The sequence below is a fragment of the Parus major genome, chromosome 1 (genome assembly GCF_001522545.3).
Source record: "Parus major isolate Abel chromosome 1, Parus_major1.1, whole genome shotgun sequence".
NCBI classification, from domain to species: domain Eukaryota; kingdom Metazoa; phylum Chordata; class Aves; order Passeriformes; family Paridae; genus Parus; species Parus major.
The window spans coordinates 91,016,684-91,035,878 of NC_031768.1; the positions used below are offsets into that span (position 1 = coordinate 91,016,684).

The 19,195-nt window shown below is 42.4% G+C and overlaps 1 protein-coding gene across 2 annotated transcripts in view; it reads left to right on the forward strand.

Annotated features, from left to right (window-relative positions):
- Positions 1-19,195, forward strand: part of LSAMP (limbic system associated membrane protein) — a 979,827-nt gene that overhangs the window by 181,920 nt on the left and 778,712 nt on the right. The window lies entirely within an intron of this gene.

Genomic DNA, 19,195 nt, shown 5'->3' on the forward strand with positions numbered 1-19,195 from the left:
TCTGGGCTTTAGTAGGAAGGTTATAGTAGCCTTATAAATAATCCCTTTCTCTCCAGTTTGGCCTCTGTGCAGGCTCTGTGTGTGCTGCTAAGCAGCTACATGAGAGGTGGTGGCTTTTCCACTACTCCAATGCACACAGGCTTAGTGGCATTTCAGAGCTTCCTCATGGATATGTACTCAACAAACATTTCATATGAGGGCCCAGAGAGCTGCCCAAGGGACGATGATTCCAGTGGTGTGGAATTTCCCAGTGATTGCCCAGTCATTATTTTAATGTTAGTCTGACTGAAATGAAATTTTGAATCCAAGGCAGACTTTAGAGGATGTGTGCTTGAGAGTTATGTTTACCCCTGTGCTTCCATCACAGCTGAAAAACAGGTCTGCTGGGCAAACCTGCTTCTTTTTAGCTGCTGTCAGGAGAGTTTTGTCTCTGGAGCAGTCCTGAGTGCTCTCCAGGGCCCAGATGGCATTAGCTGAGGTGAGCACCATTACAGCCTTCATCCCCAGGGCAGTGTTACTGCCACCTGGTCCCCACTGCAGAGGGCACAATGTCATTCTTTGAAAACGGCTGTTGTGTGGAATGACCCTGTCTGATGGGGAGGATTTAGGTGCCTCCAGAAAAAAGGAAAAGAAGCACATGCAAGCCTTCCTGGCAGTTCAGTAGTAGATTTGTATGCAAGTGTCAGAGAGAGCATCTTCCAACCCATCGCTCTTTTCCTCCTGGTAGTCTGCATTTATCTGTGGCCTTTGTACTCTTGGCTTCAGCTCAGGCCAGACACAGACAGCTCATCAGACACCTGTTCTTGCATCATTCCTGGTCCCCTGGGTTATGTATTTACTTTCTGCCTCCTTGTGCTTTGTAAACAGAAGAGATACAGGTCAATGGGTCACTGGGAAAAGCACCTAGACTTCTGGAATCCAGTATCCACAGCAGGCCCAGCAAATCCCACTCAACCCCAGCTATGAACATCTCTCTAGCTCGGCCAGGCTGGAAGAAAGCAGCAATATCTAGCACATGGGCTGTGCTCTTCCCTGGGAAGTGAGATGTGCTTCCAGCACGGGTTCCAGTGTGCAAAAGCACATTGCTGTAAGACCTAGAGAGGAGAAGATGCCTGCAGCCCTCTGCCTGCCTCCTTGATGGCCCAGTGCTTTATCTGCAACCTGGATCCATGGGAGCACAGAGCCTGGGAACTGCGATCTGCTTGACTGCCACGGCTGTGAGCTGGTACCTCCTGATGGCCTTGCCAAGAGCATGTTGTGGCTGGTGGTTTTTTTCCTTTTTCTCCAAGCAGCTGAGGGTGGCACCTGTGACTCTGGGAGGGAAAGCTGGACAGGTTTTTGGAGTGCTAATGATGATTAGTTTGTCTAAGCCAGCACAAACTATCAATGGGTTTGAAATGTTAATCAAGAGAAGGGCCTAGTGCTGAAGAGCTGCAGAATGAGAAATGAATGGGAAAGGGAGGGGAGGGAGGACAAGGGCTGGAAAGGGAAGAGATGCCTAAGTGGGGATTTGACACAAGTATTTTCAGCTGCTCAACTCTTTGCTCTCTGAGTGGGACAGATGCCTTCCTCTTCTGTGTGCTTGGAATACCTCACTTTGCTCACAGAAGCACTATGACTGCAATTAATTTCACTCTGCCTGTATAGGAAAAGTCTCCTTGAGGATTGCTTCCTAGATACTCCTCTGCTCCACCCAGGGAGTGACCTTGCTCCCCAGCCCTATGAAATTTACCCTTCTGCTGCTCTCTGCTGCTTGCTTATTTGGTATTTTGGTGTGCATATACCTTTGCACAGTCCTGGAAGATACTCTCACACACACCTGATTTCAGACAAACTGCTGCCTTGCAGGCTACACTTTCCTGTAGAGTGCATGGATGGATGAATTCTGATAAACACTAAAATGCGTGCACTGTAAAGAAATGTTTGCAAACGTACTCCTCTCTCTCTTCTCTTCCTTTTGTAGATACCTCTGCACCTCCAAATTTTTATCTCACACTTGCACTCGCTGTGCATGCCTGTGCTATCTTACACTCACACTGACATATAGGAAGATCATCCTCAGAGTACTTTGCCATGCTGTGCTGGCACTTTCAGCTCCTGAATTTATATAGAGCAGAATTGCTACTCACACACCCCCTCCTGCTGGTAATCAATGAGTGGGCGTAGATGTGGGCGATGATGATGTCCCCTTATCACACCTCATCCTGGTCATGTGTGAATGTGAGACTGCTTTTTCTCAGACTTCTCCAGGAGCTCCTGCTTGTTCTTTGGGATAGTCTTTGGGCACATGGAATAGGAAATGCAATGGGAAAAGAAAAAAAAAAAAAGAGAGAAAGAAAAAGAAACACATAATTTCATAGCTCTCTAAGCACAGACATGCCTAACTTCCTGCTTAAGGATCTGAGCCATACAGCTCACCCAATTAGTCAGTAACATAAGAACTGCCATACCAGGCAGAACCAAGAATCTGTCTAGCTGCCTTTCCCCCATATGTCTCCAGCAGTGACCTATAGTAGATGCCAAGAGGAAAATGTACGAGTGCTGTAAGTATATGATGTAACTAATGATACCTCTCTGTTACACTCCCTGAGCCTCCAGTGATTTGAGCCCAGTGACCTCCTGAGCGAGTAGTAATCACTTTGTGCTCAGTAGTTCCTTGTGGATTTGCCGCACAGCAATGTCCTGTGGCAATGAGTTCCACAGCTGAACTCTGCTCTACCTGCTCTATTTTGCATTTGATCATCACCTGTCTGCTTCATTGAGTTTCCATTGCTCCCACTGGAAGACATAGTGAAAGATCTTTCTTATTCACTTGATGTATGATGCTCATGATTTTGTGTTTCTAAGTCACATTTCTTCTCCATCATCCAAGCTCTAGCCTGAAGAAATCTGTCTTCTTCTGTGTGAAGAAACACACAAACAAGAATAATCAAGAGGAAGCACTCCAAACATCCTTAGCTCTTAGCATGTTTCAGACAGTAACTTTCCTTCAAACTGGTACTAGAAATCAATATGTGAATAACTCCTCAAAGCTCCCTATTCACAGTCTTCTGTGGTCTTTTATATACCAGAGATTTTGCTATCCTATATCTAACTTGCCACTAAAATGGCTTTTGAAGAGTATATGTTGACTGCATTTCTGCATTCTTACTAATTTTTCCTCATTCTGGCCCTTTTCTGTCCTCTCTGCACCAAGCAGCAGCTCCCCCTGTTCCCAGAGCACTGTGCTCCTCAGAGGAGGCTGACACCTCACAAACCTGTCAGAATTAATGCAAGCTGGGAGTCTCTGGCCTGGCCTCAAGGTCAGTCCTGTGCTGTGCAAGACTCTTAGTCATTCCTCAGTGTGCATATTCCTGAGCATGTGCTTCCAGAGAAGAGATAAACGGGAGCTGTAATCAAAGCATCTGGCGAGAGTCATGGCCTTGATGCAGTTAGGTAATTAGTTGGATCCCTGGCATCCTGGGATTGCCATCTTCCGCATCTGTCCTTTTGCAAAGGAGAAGTTCTGCAGTCAGCTGCACAACATAATCGCATCAGTGGCCATCGGGATTAGCTCTTGGCTTTACAAGGCAAGTAAGCAGCTCAGACAAGATGGAGAGAGCAAGAGCTCCCGTCTTGGAAACTGATTTAGAGATAAGGAATTCCACTAAAGGGTGACACAAAAATGTGAGCGATAATAATAATAATTAATCTTCTTAATCAGGTAATCTTTTCACAGCAAGCAGAGCTTTTAGTGAATTTAGTCCTATGACACACAAACCATTTAAGTCAATAGCACCTTTTCCTTTAGCAGGCTTTGGATCAGAAGCTATGGCCAAAGAGTTGGGTACCCCATTTTGACGTAACTGCCATTCCTGAGCATTTACTGAATGACTGGCAGGAATGTGAGCCTGTTCAGTGGACTGCCATGATTTTTTGTTCAGGTACTGTGTACTCATCTTACCCGACCAGCACTCAGACTTGCCTAGCTCTGCTTTTTCTCTCTGATGAGACGGCTGTCAAGTTTTCCAGAGAGCCACACAAAATCTTCCAGTGCAGGTAGTTTAGCTGATGCACAAAGTCAGCACCACCGTGCTCCTGACTTCGTTTCTCTCCCTGGGGACAGTCTTGCAAACCAAAGCCATTTGTGTTAATGTTCGCAGAAAGCAAGTAAAATGGGCCACGAACACAATCAAAACAAATCTGCTGTTTATATTTGAATGACTGTTTGGTCATGCTCTAATAGCAATAATCATCAGCAGTAGCAGCGGGGAGCCAGCATGCGCGTTAACTGCATTACATTTTCATTTGACATGAGTAATTGTAACATTCACTGAAGTTGTTCTAATAGTTACGAGACACTTGTTGGTCCACGAGGTGGAAAGTGGGAGAAGGCCAAATTAAGGTAGTTTGTCTGACTCTTGCTAATGAATTTCCCTACTTGGAACTGATAATGTAGCAGAAGTAATTTGACTATTGCTGATTATTTTAAACTATATTTAAGGCACATCAGCCATTTCCTCTACTGCATGAATACATGCGATGATTGGAGATGGGCCCAAGCAGGAGTTGGTATGAGTGCTGGATGAAACATCTGGAATTGGTTTACAGCCCTTCATCTCTGTTTGCAAACGAAATGAATACCCTTTATTGAGCCAGTCCTATGTTGTGTAGAGAAAGGACAAGAATCCATTCTGTTAAACAAAGAAAATACTCAGCTAACAAATGGATCAAAGCAGTCTCCAGACTAATAATGCTGTATCAGATTTCCTTAAGTCTTGCCCTGGTCTCAGAGCTGAGGTAGGGACTATTAGATTGTGTCAGTGGTTCTGATGGGGGACTGAGGTCCACTAGGTTTCAGGTCCAAGTGCCCTGCTGAAGGCTGAGCCCTGAGGTTCTATTTCAAAGCCATATCTATTCATAAATGCCATGTTTGCTTTCTTATTCTCTAAATTAAAAAAAAAGAAAAAAAAGAAAAAAAAAGAAGAAAACAAAACAAACGGTTGAAAGCTGGGAATCTCACAACAGGGGCCTTTCCATACCTACAGGAGATGCACACAGGCCAGCCTGGCCTCTGCCTCGGTGTGCGCCCTCCAGCCTCCCACTGCTCCTGGCTGGCTGCTCGCCACTGCCCCGGGGTGACCTCCCTGCTTAGCACCCTGCAGCTTTTGCTCACGTTCACAGCAGGCTCTAAACGAAGTAGAATGAGGCTCCAATTACAGTTTTAACGAGGATGAAAATCCTGATTCCCATCTCGTGCTGAGTTCCCAGCTGTAGGAATTTATCAGATTGTTCCAGCCGGGCGGACTCCGGCTCCTGGCTCTGCCGTGGCCTCTGCTGGGCAATGCCTGCTGGCTGTGCTGCAGAGAGCCGAGAGCTCTCTGCTCAGCCAGGCCACGCTGATTTCTCACATGGCAGCGAGCAGTCATTTTGTTCACTCATCTGCTCACATTACTATGGTATAATGATTTCCTAATTGCTTCTATTAAGCACATCCCTAAACATCTACCTGTCTACCTGCCAGACTGTACTGAGGGCCATGTGGGATTGAAAACAGAGCCCTGGAAGGCTCCTTGGACAGTATCTCTAAGGATTCCATTTTTGTTTCTGGTAAAGGCTGAAGCCAAACCCTTAATACAAGTCTTTGCCTAAATCATAACTAGGTTCTGTACAGGAGCCAAGATGGGAGCCATCCCCATCCAGCATCTCCTCCCTCCAGCTCTGCTCTGTGGCATCCAGACTCACCCAAAGCATCCCTGTGCTCAGCTTGACTCAGATGGATCCTCCACCTGGGTAATCTCCACCTGTCATCAAACCAGTCTGGCCGAGGGCTTCCTATGTATTCCCTCTGCCTTCCTCTTGGGTCTATGTGTGCTCAGCCCTTATCAGGCCTATCTGCTCTCCTTCATCTTTCCCTGCCCTTTGGTCTCGTCTCTGCCTCTCATTCTGTCACATGGTTCACAAGGTAATGCCAAGTCTGTCTTGCACGCGCCCAGAGCAAGGCAGCCCCACATCAGCCTGATCCTGCTGAACCCTGTCACAGAGGGGAAAAGAGGGGGAAAGATGGAAAGGGAACTGAAATGAAGAAGGGAAATGCAGTTGGGGAGTTGGCACAGGTGCTTGCCATGTAGTGCCAGGCAGCATTTTCAGACGGCGGCAGCACGTGGTGAACATCACTTTGCATATGAAAATCTAGTTAAGCTAACGAGGTCCTTAATTAGGGCTTTTATTATCTTTTAATTCTTTGCTTAAAGGAAAGTGATTACTAAGCTCATCTTTATGATACAGCAAACTAATCTTTCATTTCTGAAGTGTTTCCTTTCCTTCTCTTACCACAATAATGGGGAAAGGGAAGGAAAGAAAAAGGATGGAGAAGTGGGTGCAGAAAGTGAAACAAAACTGTGAGAAGGCCACAAAGCAGAGGGTTTGAACTTGCACACACTTGCAATTCCTCTTCCATGAGGATCAGGAAAAGCCTCAGAAACCTGTGACTGGGAATAAGTGGGCGAGAGAAGGCAAAATATCAAAAAGATAGTGTCGCAGCAAGAGGTGGGGGGCCATCAGCTTTTGCAGCAGGATCTACACACCTCTGTCCTTGGCACAGGGCTTGCTGCTCCTCAGTGCCACTCAGCCACACCAAGTGGCTCAGAGGGCTTTGTGCATTAATCTCGTAGATGACTTCTTAAAGGGACTTCCATAAAGGCTCCACGGATATCAAAGCAGAATAATTGGGGCTGTAGGGCTCGTCTCTGCTTTTCTAGATGTCCCCAAACTGGCCTATGAACCCAGAGGATGAACAGAGCTGATTAAAAACAAGCACATGCTGAAAAGCTCTGCCAGAGTCTCCTTCTGCCCAGCATCCTTCACCTCCAACTTTCCCAGCCTGTGGCTCCCTTCACCAGCTTTCCAAGCATACTTCAGAACTAATGACTGGTACCCTTTATGTACCCTGAAAACTTTATACCTTTATTTCCTACAGGCCTGCTAATTTTACCCCATTCAATTAGATCTTCTGGCATACTAGTGCTGGGCTTCACACAGAGAGTGCTTTATACACTGGATCTTGACTTGTTATCACAGTCCTGTGAGTCTGACAAGCAGGTATCACGCTTTCTGTCTTGTGTGATATGGACATTTGTTGAAAGCTGCTAAATTCGTGTTTCTTGTGAACACAGCCAACTTGAAATCGTGGTTACTGCTTCCCTTCTCCCACCTCTAAGGGCACAATATGTTATGACACAAAGCCGTATCCCCTAGTAGGAGATGATGATATATCTCTCCAACACAAAGAATGTTAAGTGGGGTCAGCTGCCCAAAAATGAGAACCTTGGGAACCTCCAGGTGGGAACTCCATGAAGGCAAATTCAAAAAATTGAGCCAAGATTGATCAGCTGCACCTTGTGCATCCCAGTGCTGATGGAGGAGTAATCTTTTGGATGGATGTAGAAGTAAAGTGCAGATCATTTTTTGCCATTAGAGGACATGTGAGATTTCCTATAAAAGTAGGGATGTTAACATCAATTTCACTGAATTCCAATGCAAGTCATTACATGCTACTTTCTGAATTTCTTCTCTTTGCAATTAAAATTTCTATCTCTTCCCCTTTTCTTCTCCAGACTGCTTCAGCACTGCAAAGCAGTTGCTTCATTCCATACCACAGCCACATTTCAGTTTTTGCTGATATGATCTTTACTGTATGTGTTTAGAATGTATCAGAAAACACAGTTTGGTGTGTTAATGCTATCCACTTTTCACTGCCATGATAGCAATGTTTGCTGTGCACTTTTTAATCCAATTACAGTCCAAATGAAAATAAAATAAATTTTTAAACCTCCAACTTAGAGTTGAAGCTAGGAACGTTGTGCAGTAGACACTGAGCATCAAACAGCAATTTGTGCCCTTGAATTCTTTTTCCCTGGTAAAAGATCATCAGCTTTATCTATGAAGTTGTAGATGATGCCAAAGACAAATGGACTGATTTTGCAAGGTGCTTACTGTCTGCATTTCCAACTCAAGCTAATGCTTAGTATCTGTGAAAATTAGGCAAAAGATTTTTTACAACCACTTTGAAGTGCTTTGTAGTCTCTTTTCTCCATATCTTTCATATTTATCTAGATTGAAGCAAGTTTAGAGGAGCAAATAAAATTACCAGCCCTCCTTTGTCAACCTGGCAATAGTTTCTATCTGTTCTGCTTAGAAATCTCTGTCTAAACAGGTAAGATGAGCACTTATTACAGCTGCTCAGAAAATATCATGATGATATTTTTAAGCTGGCGGATTAGTGTCACCCTCTTTAACTGTTTATTTCCATGTTCGTTTTAATCGTATTAATCTCCCCAATACCAGGAACCTTAATTTTCTAATAATTCCTTAAGGACATATTGGCCCTAGTTAGAATTGGAATGAATAATGGAATACAGTTTATCATATTCATTAATCTCTGTAGAGCCAATTTACATTGTAAGGTGGATATCCTGCTGTTGCATTTGTTTTACCTGGAGCCCCAGTTAAGTTACCTTTGCCCAAACTCTGGCGACAATGTTTTAGACCCCAGGTACTTCACTTACTAGATCGGCATCTCTTTCTGGCTTCCTGCAATACTTGCCAAAGTCTTCCTTTGCATTAACTTCCCTGTACCCAAATTAAAACATCATCCATTAAAAGTCTGACATCTCGTAATCCCTCAAAGATCTGTGCAATTACTCTTTGTAATACCTTGGGATCAGAACTTTTACCAAATGGCCTTTGCTTAAATTCACTGTATAGTATCCAAATGGTGTATTAAAAATCACTAGCTTAGAGCCCAAGCTAACTTTTTTTCCTTAAAAAAAAAGACTGTGTTACATTAATTCTTTAGAATATTTTTATTTTTCTGGTAAGATCTTAGCAGTCCTTTCTTTAGTGATTTTGATCAGATGCTATAGAGACTTTATGGCTTCATTTCGGTTATGTGAATCGATACACATCCATAGCATATTTGACTTCTCAGTTACAACCATGTAATTCTTTCAAACTATAAATTGTTCTTCTGTACCAATAAATGCTTGTTTTTTTTCCTAAGATTAAATTCAGTTTTCCTGCTCATTAGGGCAAACAGTGCCTTTTCTAGATGAGTATCACATGGGAACAATTAATTTATCAAAGTGGTGTTTGGAGATGTGAGGATTGTCTGGTCTGTTTAGGATTCTGTAGTGCTTGTAACACACATCACTGTTTACTAACTTGGACTGTGTCATTTTGAAGTCCCAGTATTTTCCCTGGAACACGTTGCAGTTACCCAATTTAAAATAATACAACCATGCCATTAATGTTTAGCAGGACTTGCCTGTCTGAGCCATTTATTTTGCACTCTCTGTCTACAGAAATATAAATGCCATTGTTTCTCTGTTCTCTAAATGTGCAGACTCTCCTGGTTTTAATGTATCTGCTGCAACTCTATTCTTTTTTTTTCCATCTTTGCATTTATATATTTATATGTTTGTGGCTAGGGGGTTGTGATTATCAGAGCAACTTTTATTTCCCTTCTGGATTCTTTTTTGGATTCCCTTAATCTATGGCTTTCTGAAATGATGCAGTATGGGCACTCATTCATCACTGAGTCACACAGAGCCCAACTGTGCATTCCACTGCCTTTTAAAGTGTCTCTCTTCCTGTGTGAAGATTATATACCCTCTTCTTCAGAGGTTTGCATCCATCTGGGGTCTGATCCAACGCCCCCAAAAGCCTGTGGAATCATCCTAGTTGCCTTCAATAGGTTTTAAATAAGGCTTCAGTCATTTTGTCCCAAGGCTACAAATTTCTCTTTCATTTAAGGCTTGTGGAGCTCTTCAAATTCATGTGACTGAGCTTAAATTTCTATCCAGTCCCCAGTGCATCAGCTAGATCAATTGCCCATGGTTGCAATGTTTTTAAATGATCACATTTTGTATAGTAGCAGCTTCTCTCTCTGATTTTCAGAGCCTGAGCCAAATCCTCCCCAGTTGCTTCTCCTCCCATGCAAAAGCAGTGCACGCCAACAAACAGCACCGAGTCCACCGTGTGTATGGTACTGCAGCTTTATAAGAGCCTCCTCTGCAGCTTATTGGGACTGGGCAACTGTTCAAACTCTTCCTGATGCTCTCTTTTCTGTTCATATTTCTCGACAATTCAGAGAATTTTGGGGAAATAAACACTCTCATCTCTAATGTGTGTCAGGGTTCAGTGGGCACTAAGGAAGAGTGACACTGTTGTCACGAAAAGGAAGATTATCCTCTTTTGCATAAGGGTATACTTGGGATCCTGGAGACATCTGAGTGATACTGGGCATGCTTGGAATTTTAGTGCACATGCCATTATCACAGTCCATCCTGTCCAGCCTTTTCAGCTCCAAAAGCTAGGCCTGAAACTAAACACCTCCAGGGTTAGACAGAGCATCCAGCCTGGGATTGAACCAAGTTTGGCTACAAGCCATGAAGATAAAACCTCATTGGATGAGAAACAGGGAAAAAAGCTGAAAGTTGTAAGCTAGCCTTTCTAGCTGCCATGAACAAGAGAAGATGAAACACAGGAAAAAAGAATTAAGTATGAGGCATCCATCAAAGTCTTTCTCAAGGTGAATAATTACACTCTCTGTTAATTACACGTAGTACCATAGCTTGGCTTTCATGATATATGTCAGGTTTTATTGCTCTTGTTGTCAGTTTCTGGATGTCATAACTCTGCTTCCCAGCAGCCTGTCTTCAGGATGTGCTATGGCAAATGAATTCCATAAAAAAAGCATTTGCTAATGTTTGTTTCCCTGGGAAGGCAGTGCAATGGGGTGGTTGCAGACCTTGCACCAAGCTCTCCCAGCAGGATGGTGCTCAGAACTTGTTTACTTCTGCACCTTCTGCAGGGCCCTGAGATTAAACCTGAGTAGTAAACCCAAGTAATTCTTGCTACAGCCGGCAGGGAGGTATTTCTTTGTATAGGTTTTATCATGCTGCCTCTAATCTCATTCATAAACCTGACAGGCCACCATTGCTGCCTTAGGTTGTCCCTGGCTTTCCTAACCCACCCGAGCACCCTGGGCTTGCAGCATTTGAGAGGTCTTCTCACTCTAGTGTGGGGTTTCATGGCTCTCTCCCTGCATATCAGCAAGTCTCATTTTCAATACTCTGCTTATTTTTCTTTCAGAAGTGTCTTTTGGATGAATTTTGTTTACAATTATGGAATCACAGAAATAAGCAACGAAAAAATGTATGTGCTTATAAAAGTCCTGTCAGCCTGAACTCATCCAAGCAAGGAGAATTATCAGTATTATTTGACTTTGCTTTGTCATACCAAATGATTTACTAGCCAGCTTTTGAAAAGCATATGAATTCTTGGAAGAGTTATGATAGGACATTGTGTTTCAACTTATTCAAATAGAAATGTGTGAAGATGCTGTTGTTTTGTCCCTTTCCTTGCCAAAAATAAACACATTTCATTTCACATCTGAAATTTTTAATTTGCTTTAGCCATGGGAAAATTTTTATGTTTAGTCCATGGGCTGAAATATGTTCTCATCAATTTTGTTTCGAGTACATTTGCATAAGGAACAAATTAATCAAAAATGTCTGTGCCAAAATTTCTTGAAGAACCATTGCCAAATTTTTGCTGAAAATAATTTGTCCAGCTCTGGTGATCAGGATGAATAAGAAAAAACAAAAGTTTTTGTGTCTGATTCATCCATGTTCTCGATTATGGTTAGTATTTGCATTCTTGAACATACTTACTGTATTTAATGCCACTGTGAAATAATAGGAATTACCTTTTCCTTTCTTGTGGAAGGCTTAGAAAGGGGGAGACTAAAGATGGGTCAAACCACCCAAATGAAATACCCAGTTTAAGTTGGGATGCAGTGTTGTCTGGACCTGTGATCATTCTCTGTAGCCTTTAAAGGGAGCATATGATAGAAATTCATCTCGAAGGTAGGATGTTAGACTGGGTGTTGGACTAGATGAATCCTGCTCTTTACAGTGGGTATCCATGGGAGGTGTCTGTGACTCTGCAGGAAATCTCTGGCAGAATAAGGAAATTAAATTGGTATAGGGATCCTAGGCAAATCATGGGACCTTCTTCCTTCTGTGGCATTTCAGACATCCTCTGCTCTCACAGATTTCAGAGCAGAGAAGTACTGATGTAAGCCAGATAGCAGTTCTGGTAGAATAGGACTCACATTGCAATCAAGCAGAAGAGATGCACTGATGCAGAGGATTTAAGCCAAAAAACATCTTGGCTTTCTGAGGCAAGTCTGGGTCAATACTGATCTTATCTGGCCATGCCTTGAGCAGGGGGTTGGACTAGAGACCTTGAGAGACCCCTTTTGACCTGCAGGGTTCTGCAAGTCTCTGACTCCCTGTTTGTTCTGTGGCCCGGTCTCCAGTGCTGTGATGTGGTTGTTGCAGGCACCATTGGGCAAAACAGACTCAAATGGGGGATATTAGTTGAATTTATTGCCAATCAAAATGGGAGCAGAATAATGAGAAGTAAAATAAATCTTAAAACCACCTTTTTCCCAACCCTCCCTCATTTCGAAGCTCTACTTCCTCCTCTCCAGTAGCTCAGGGAGACAGGGAATGGGGCTGTGGTCAGTTCCTGCTGCTGCTCAGGAAGAAGAGTCACTCCTCTCTTCTCTGGCTGCAATTACAGCTGCACAATAACTATTTTTTTTTTTCTTCTTAAAATGTTATCACAGTGGTATTGCCAATATTGCTGATTGTCTTAGCCTTGGCCAGTGGCAGTTCCATCTTGGAGCCAGCTGGCAGTGGCTCTGCTGAACATGGGCAAAGCTTCTGGCAGTTTCTTACAGAAGCCACCCCTGTAGCCCTCCTCTGCTACCAAAACCTGGCCACGCCAAAACCCAAGACACTTGCTTTCCTTGTTCCTTTTTCAGTGGGCTGAGGGGAGGAATAGCCTCACATCCAGGATGGATCTCACTCATGGCTCTTGTTATGCTTTCAGACCACTTGGCAGTGGTTTAGTTTCCTTTGGAAACCAGAGTCTTTTCAAATATGGCAGTAATAATTGCCTAAATTTGTTTTTAACCATGCTAAAATCACACATAATTCCTAGAGCAATGAATGAGATGCACTCTCTGTTGTGTGGTCTATTGTCCCATTTGGCTAGGACAGTTGTAATGACACCAACCCTTGGGGCTTCCCTGATGTCTGGTAACTCATAGTCTTTCCTTTTTTGGAAGGGGAGGCCCTCACTGGACCTCTGTCGTATTTGCTACATTTCTGATATTTGTATGGATGAAACTGTTTCTGTGTCAGGGCTAATTGAAACTGTCTCTTCTTTTATATCTTGGGTGGCAGCATGTCCAGCTATGCTCTGCCTTCTCATGTAACTGCACTAAAGTCATATGAAGCCAGATCCACAAAATCAGGTGTGTCCTGAAGAGCCCAGGAAAGGTTTTGGAATCTGGGTCTTTGTTTCAGTTCCCCATCCCTGAAGATGGAGTCCATGTCTCTGTCTTTGAACTCAGGCCTGTTCTCTTGGTAGCTTCCAAGAGCTACCTACAAGGTAGGTTGTACTGTGGTCTCAAGGACAGTTCCTGCATCCACCAAGATAATTTTTCTGCCAGTATGTAGTTCTGTAAGGTATTTTTACCATTCAGCCTCCCAGATAAACTGCCTTAGCAGAATCTGTTGTCCTGGTTGTCAAGAAGTTGGAAAGGCTTGCTGTAGAAAATCAGTGGCATTTGGAGATGAGTGAAAAAAAATATAACTCCAAATGTAAGTGATCTTAATGAAGCCCTTATATAGATATTTGTGTATTTATTGTTAGCTCTCTCTGTAAAAACTTGGTGTGTGTGTGGAGGAGTGATTTAATTCAATTTCTTAAAGACTGTGCTTAAAAGTATTCCCTTAAGATCTCAGCATGTCTCTTTACCCACCAACACATTCGAAGACAGTCTGCACAATGGAAATCTGAGATACCACATTCAATCTAAACACAACGGTGTCTCTTGTTTTACCTAAACTGGCTTATGCCTTCTCTCTAGGAAAATGTTTCCCAGATGCTTGGGACTTTATAAGAGCACATGTTAACAGGCTTTGAGTCACAATAGAGGTTTTAGTTTTCTGTAATAAATACTGTCTTTGAGTTGATGCCATTGTAACCCTTGTATGACACAGTCTCTCACTGGAGCTCAGAAGGCAGAGGGCTGGTGATTTCATCCTGCAGAGCTGTGACAGAGAAAACACATTTTAGGAAATACACCTGAAGCATTTCTTTTTCTGATTGCTTCTCTCAAACATCATTTTTAGGGGAAAGCAAGGTTGATGCCAGCATTCAAAGTGAACAATTCCAAAGAGGCTTAAAATAGGAACTCAAAGGGTCCTTAAAAACATCACAAGCCAATCTCTCTACCTTGATGCAGTCACCTGTACATCTGTTCTTCCTGACATATGATTTATTTGAAAGCTGTCCAGTACCAGAAAGACTATGCCCTTCCCAAGAAGACTTTCTAGTACTTTCCCAAGCTTACTAATAGAGCTTTCATTCTGCTTGCTACTTAGCATGTGTCCTTCTTTCTGAAATTTAAGTCAGTTACTCCTTGCTCTGTCTGCAGTGGACATGGAGAACAAATATTTTTTCCCCTTTCTAAACAATCTTTTATATAAATGAAGGTTCTTGTCATACTCCCCCAGTCTTCTATTCTGCTGACTTTCAATTTGCCCTGAAAGAGGCCTTTTCTAGAAGCATAATTATTCCATGGCCCACATCTTTCTTAAAGTGTCATGCCCAAAACAGGACACACTATTCCAGCAGAAGCCACTCAGTGCTTGGTAAAGTGGAAAGATAATATCATGTGTCCAGATCCCTATTGTCTGCATGATATTTGTCTTTTTCTCAATGTTATAATACTGCTCAGATAAGTCCAGCTGGTAAATCACTACATTCTGCACACATCAGATTATTTTCTTTTTGAAGAACTTTAGACTGTTTAATTGTTCCTTTATCTTCTGTCCATGTGGTTGCATCTCCTTGTTAAAGGCTTTAATTGAACTTTGTTGTATTCATTCAGTATTTAAGTGTTCTTCTCCACATTGTAAAGATCTGTTTCAATTCTTACGTTAGCTTTCAGCGATCAGGTATCATCTACATAATTTATGAACCAGATCTCTACTCCATACCACTGTTCATGTAGAGGATAATATGTTTGGCATATTTGTACTGGGAGAGATCCCTGAGCATCTCAGAAACCACTGAGAGTGGCCCTCTGAGTCAGGCTGACACTGGTCTTATTCCTACCCTTGAGTAGTTACTAGACCATGTTTTTCTGAGATTGCTGAAGAGAATATCACAGGCACCAGTCACAAATCCTACTAAAAGTCAAGATATATAGCATCTACTGCTTGTCACCTTTGCCCAAGGCCCATTACCTGTCACACAAAGAAATTAAATTGGCTTGACACAATTTCTTTCTGACAATTCAACAGGGTCTGTTACTCATCTCTTCGCACTTATCCTTTTAGCTTTCTACATACAGTTCGATTATTTGTTTCAATATTTTTTCTTGCGATGGAAGTTAAACTGAGTGGTCTGTAATTCTCTAGGATAATTTTTTAGAGATAGCCACCATGTTTCTCCTTTCCAGACTTCTTAAGTCTTTTCTGTTCTCTATGATTTATGTTCTCCATGAACTGGAATTGCTTCAGCCGCTTCTCTTAAGTATTCAAAGGAAGAAGTTTGTCAGGACCAGCCAGCTTGAAAACACATTCCTCTGGGTTTTTTTCTTGGCTTTCATGCCATTTGCTTTAATAGCATAGTGTTAGATGCTTGCACTTGACCTACTTATGAACTGTCCTCCAGAAATTATTCAGCCTTTAGACTGTCATCTGTCCCTTTTCATTAACACTTTCTTTTTCTTTTCTTCTCTTCTCTGATAGTGAATAAAAGGGATGCTTGTTGCTTTTTTATTGAATCTGTACATCATTTATAACCTCCCCACACCCAGTAGCTGGACCTGGGGTCTATGCTCCCTTCATACAAGATCAAAGGAAGTGCTCATGATTTAGTCATGTCCTGCTGCCTTCCTATATGCTGCGATAGGACACTGGGTGTGTCAGTGCTGTTTCTTAGAGAAATTGTCAACTTTCCTTGTTTCCTACCTACCTGTTTTTGGTGTGTATTCTCTGCTTCATGGAAGTTCCTGCTTTTGTGTTCTTGTTTTACTTGTTACTCTTTGTATGGGTTCTGCACTCTATCATTGCTCCTTCACTCTCACCGAAGTTGCCTTCTGCTCTTACACCAGTTCAGCTTGGTTCCAGGTATTAAGCAAACTTGTGTCATGAAAGAGATTCTGTCTTTGGGGCTGCAGCTCTTTCTGCCCCAGAGCTTTTTGCTGTGGTGATGGTGTTTCCCTCTCACATGTTCCTGCTCCTTCTTGTCTGTCCCCGAGTTGATGTAGGTCGAACAGCAAAGCTTGTAAGCAGTGGCTGAGCTGCAGAGGCACAGGATCAGAGCTGCTGCAGAACTGCCCTTCTCCCACTGGGTCACTGGTTAGCAGTTTTGTTTACTTGGGCTTTTGAATTCCTTTGGGCTTGCCTCACATTGCATGAACTTCATGGATGCTTTGCGTTTGTTTTTTTCTCATTTAATGCTCACTGAAGTCGAACAGCCACTTCTTGCAGATCTGCTTTGATTTACCTATCAGTACCAGGAATAACCTGATTGTGTTACCATGTCAAATCTGGTCACTCCTACAGATGACTCAATTCCACATTTAGATATCTTCTCTAACAGAAGTAGCTTCTCAAGTGTCTTCCCTTTCACATTTTTCTTTTCATTGTTTTGTTTGTTTGTTGGTTTTTTTTTCTTTTGAATCTCCAGTTCCATTGCCACAACTGTGCAAAATAGTAAATTATAAAAGCACAAAACATAACCAATACCTGATTTTGCTTCCATATTGTTTTATATGGAAACTCTTTTTACATTTCAATCTTAAAATTGTGTTATTTTAACACAATTTTAACTAGTGTTTACTTCTGTAAAATAATTTGTGGTTTGTAATTTTATGCTTGTGGTATTCTGTCTAGGCTGAATAATTTTTGCAAGGACTCTGGTGAATGAATTCTACTAAGTGAAGTTACTCTGAAATGAATGTAGCTCTTCTGTAGTTAAAGTTTCATCTAGAGTTTACCTGATTTTGAACAGATGTTTGCCTTATGAGGTAGATAAACAAAGGAATAAAACCATCCCCAAAAGACAGACCATGTGAAGCCCTGACTAAGAAGTTTTTACTTACTAAAAAATGAACAGGATTCACTGGATTTCTGCCTATAGCTACCTGACGGTAGAATTTTTTAGATGGAAAAATGTCCTTTAATTCACTTTGCCACTGTATGGCACAAGAACAAAAAAACAAACAATGCAAAAACAAATCAGAGATTAAAACTACTCAAGTAGACTCATCTTGTTGAATCTAATGCACAAGAGCACTGAAAATTAGTTGATTGAACTCTAATTTTAAAAGTCACTGACATTATAAAAAAATGTCAGAGGGCATGTCATCAGAAACAGGCTGAAAATAGGATGTCAGATGACTGCTGAAGACTTAATTCTTTTTTCTTAATTTGTTTAGCAGTTTGCAAATACTGAAGCTACAGAGCAATTGTCAAAAAGGATTTTTAGCAGAAATTCCCAACCCCTGGCAACACACAGATGACCTGCATACATATAATAATGCCACAAGCAAACAAAAACCCTCTTCAGGAAGAGCTGAACTGAGCCCTGAGAAAGGGAAAAAAACACCAACTCTACCACCAGTTCTCTCTCTTCCCTTTAAATTGTATCACCCTTTGTTCAGGACAGTGCTTTTGGTAGGAACAATTTACTGGTGCTGACTTAATTTTCTGATGATGTTAAGAATTAAGTCTTTCAGTAAAGCTCTGTGTTGATATAGACAAACCAAGGAGATCCATTGCTTCATTTTCTATTTCAGAAACATGTCCTTAGCTTGTAGGTGATTGTTAATTTTGGAATTTGATAAAACAAGATTTCTATAGTAAGAAGGCAAATGGAAATGCTCTGTGCTGATTTGAAGAAGCAGTCATAAATTGTGGCTGGTGTTCAGAAGCTGGTTACGAATGGTTGGTGTAATAAGGGAAGCTCGTTAGGTTTTGGGCTGTCGACTTCAAATGGGCATAACCTGAGACTGAGGGGAAGAAGATGGCAGATGGAGAGCCACACACATGGCTGAGGAATATCTTCTGCAGAGAAGGAAAAGAGAAATAACTTCTCCCAGAATAAAAAACATGTCAGTTCTTAGTACCAAGTCATGCCACACATCCTAAAAGCTCATGTCTGTCCCATCCCTGGATACTTGAGCTTCTCAGGGAGCAGACCCTCAATGATTAAAATTTGTCTTCTGGTGGTTTAGTCATGTTGAAATTTGTGACTATTCATCTTAAAATTCCAAGCTGCAAAGTGCAGAGCTGTAGGAGCCACCTATGAGCATCTCAAGTCTCTCTGCATTAGGACAGAAGCAGGGCATTTTAGGTCAATGTGATGGCTGTCATCCTTACTCCTGAGCCAGAGCAAAAAAACCCAGAAGCCTGGTCACAGGGAGGAGCAAGAATGCATGTTTTGACAGTGGAAGGGTCAGTTTCAATTGTGAAATCAGGTAGTGGGAGGAATTTTAACTGATCAAAAGAAAAATAAAGTTGTGTTTCTTTTTTATGAGTTAGGATGCTTAGCTGCATAGCAGGCTCATCTCAATGAGGAAAAAGAGCCAGAATACTACTGAAAGTGCTTTTTAGTATTCTTATAGATTTTTCAACTTCTTATGCCAGCCAAAGTAAAGAACAATTGATTGGAGAAACCTCAATAGGGCCTGTGAGTTTTCTCTAGGATGCGTTTCTGGAAGGGTGAGTATCAATTTCCAGCCTCTGCTTGCAGCCCTGGAGGTCTGAGATACGGATGGGCTTGAGCTTTGTCTGAGTTTGGGGCTGGAGCCAGCACTGGAGTCTGGGCTGCTCCTGGGGGCTTGGATCAGCTGTGCTCCACTGGGGCACGGGGGTGACACGGAGTGGGAGCCAGAGAAAAAGCTTAAGTGTGCCGGGGGGACTTGGGAAGGCAGAGCACAGCAAGCCTGCTCACATCAAGGGAAGCTGAATTGCACATGGGCCCAGCACGTGAGACACAAATAAATATAACAGCCTGGTGAGTGCCCAGCTGGGGCAAGCTTTATTTTGCTTTTTAAAGG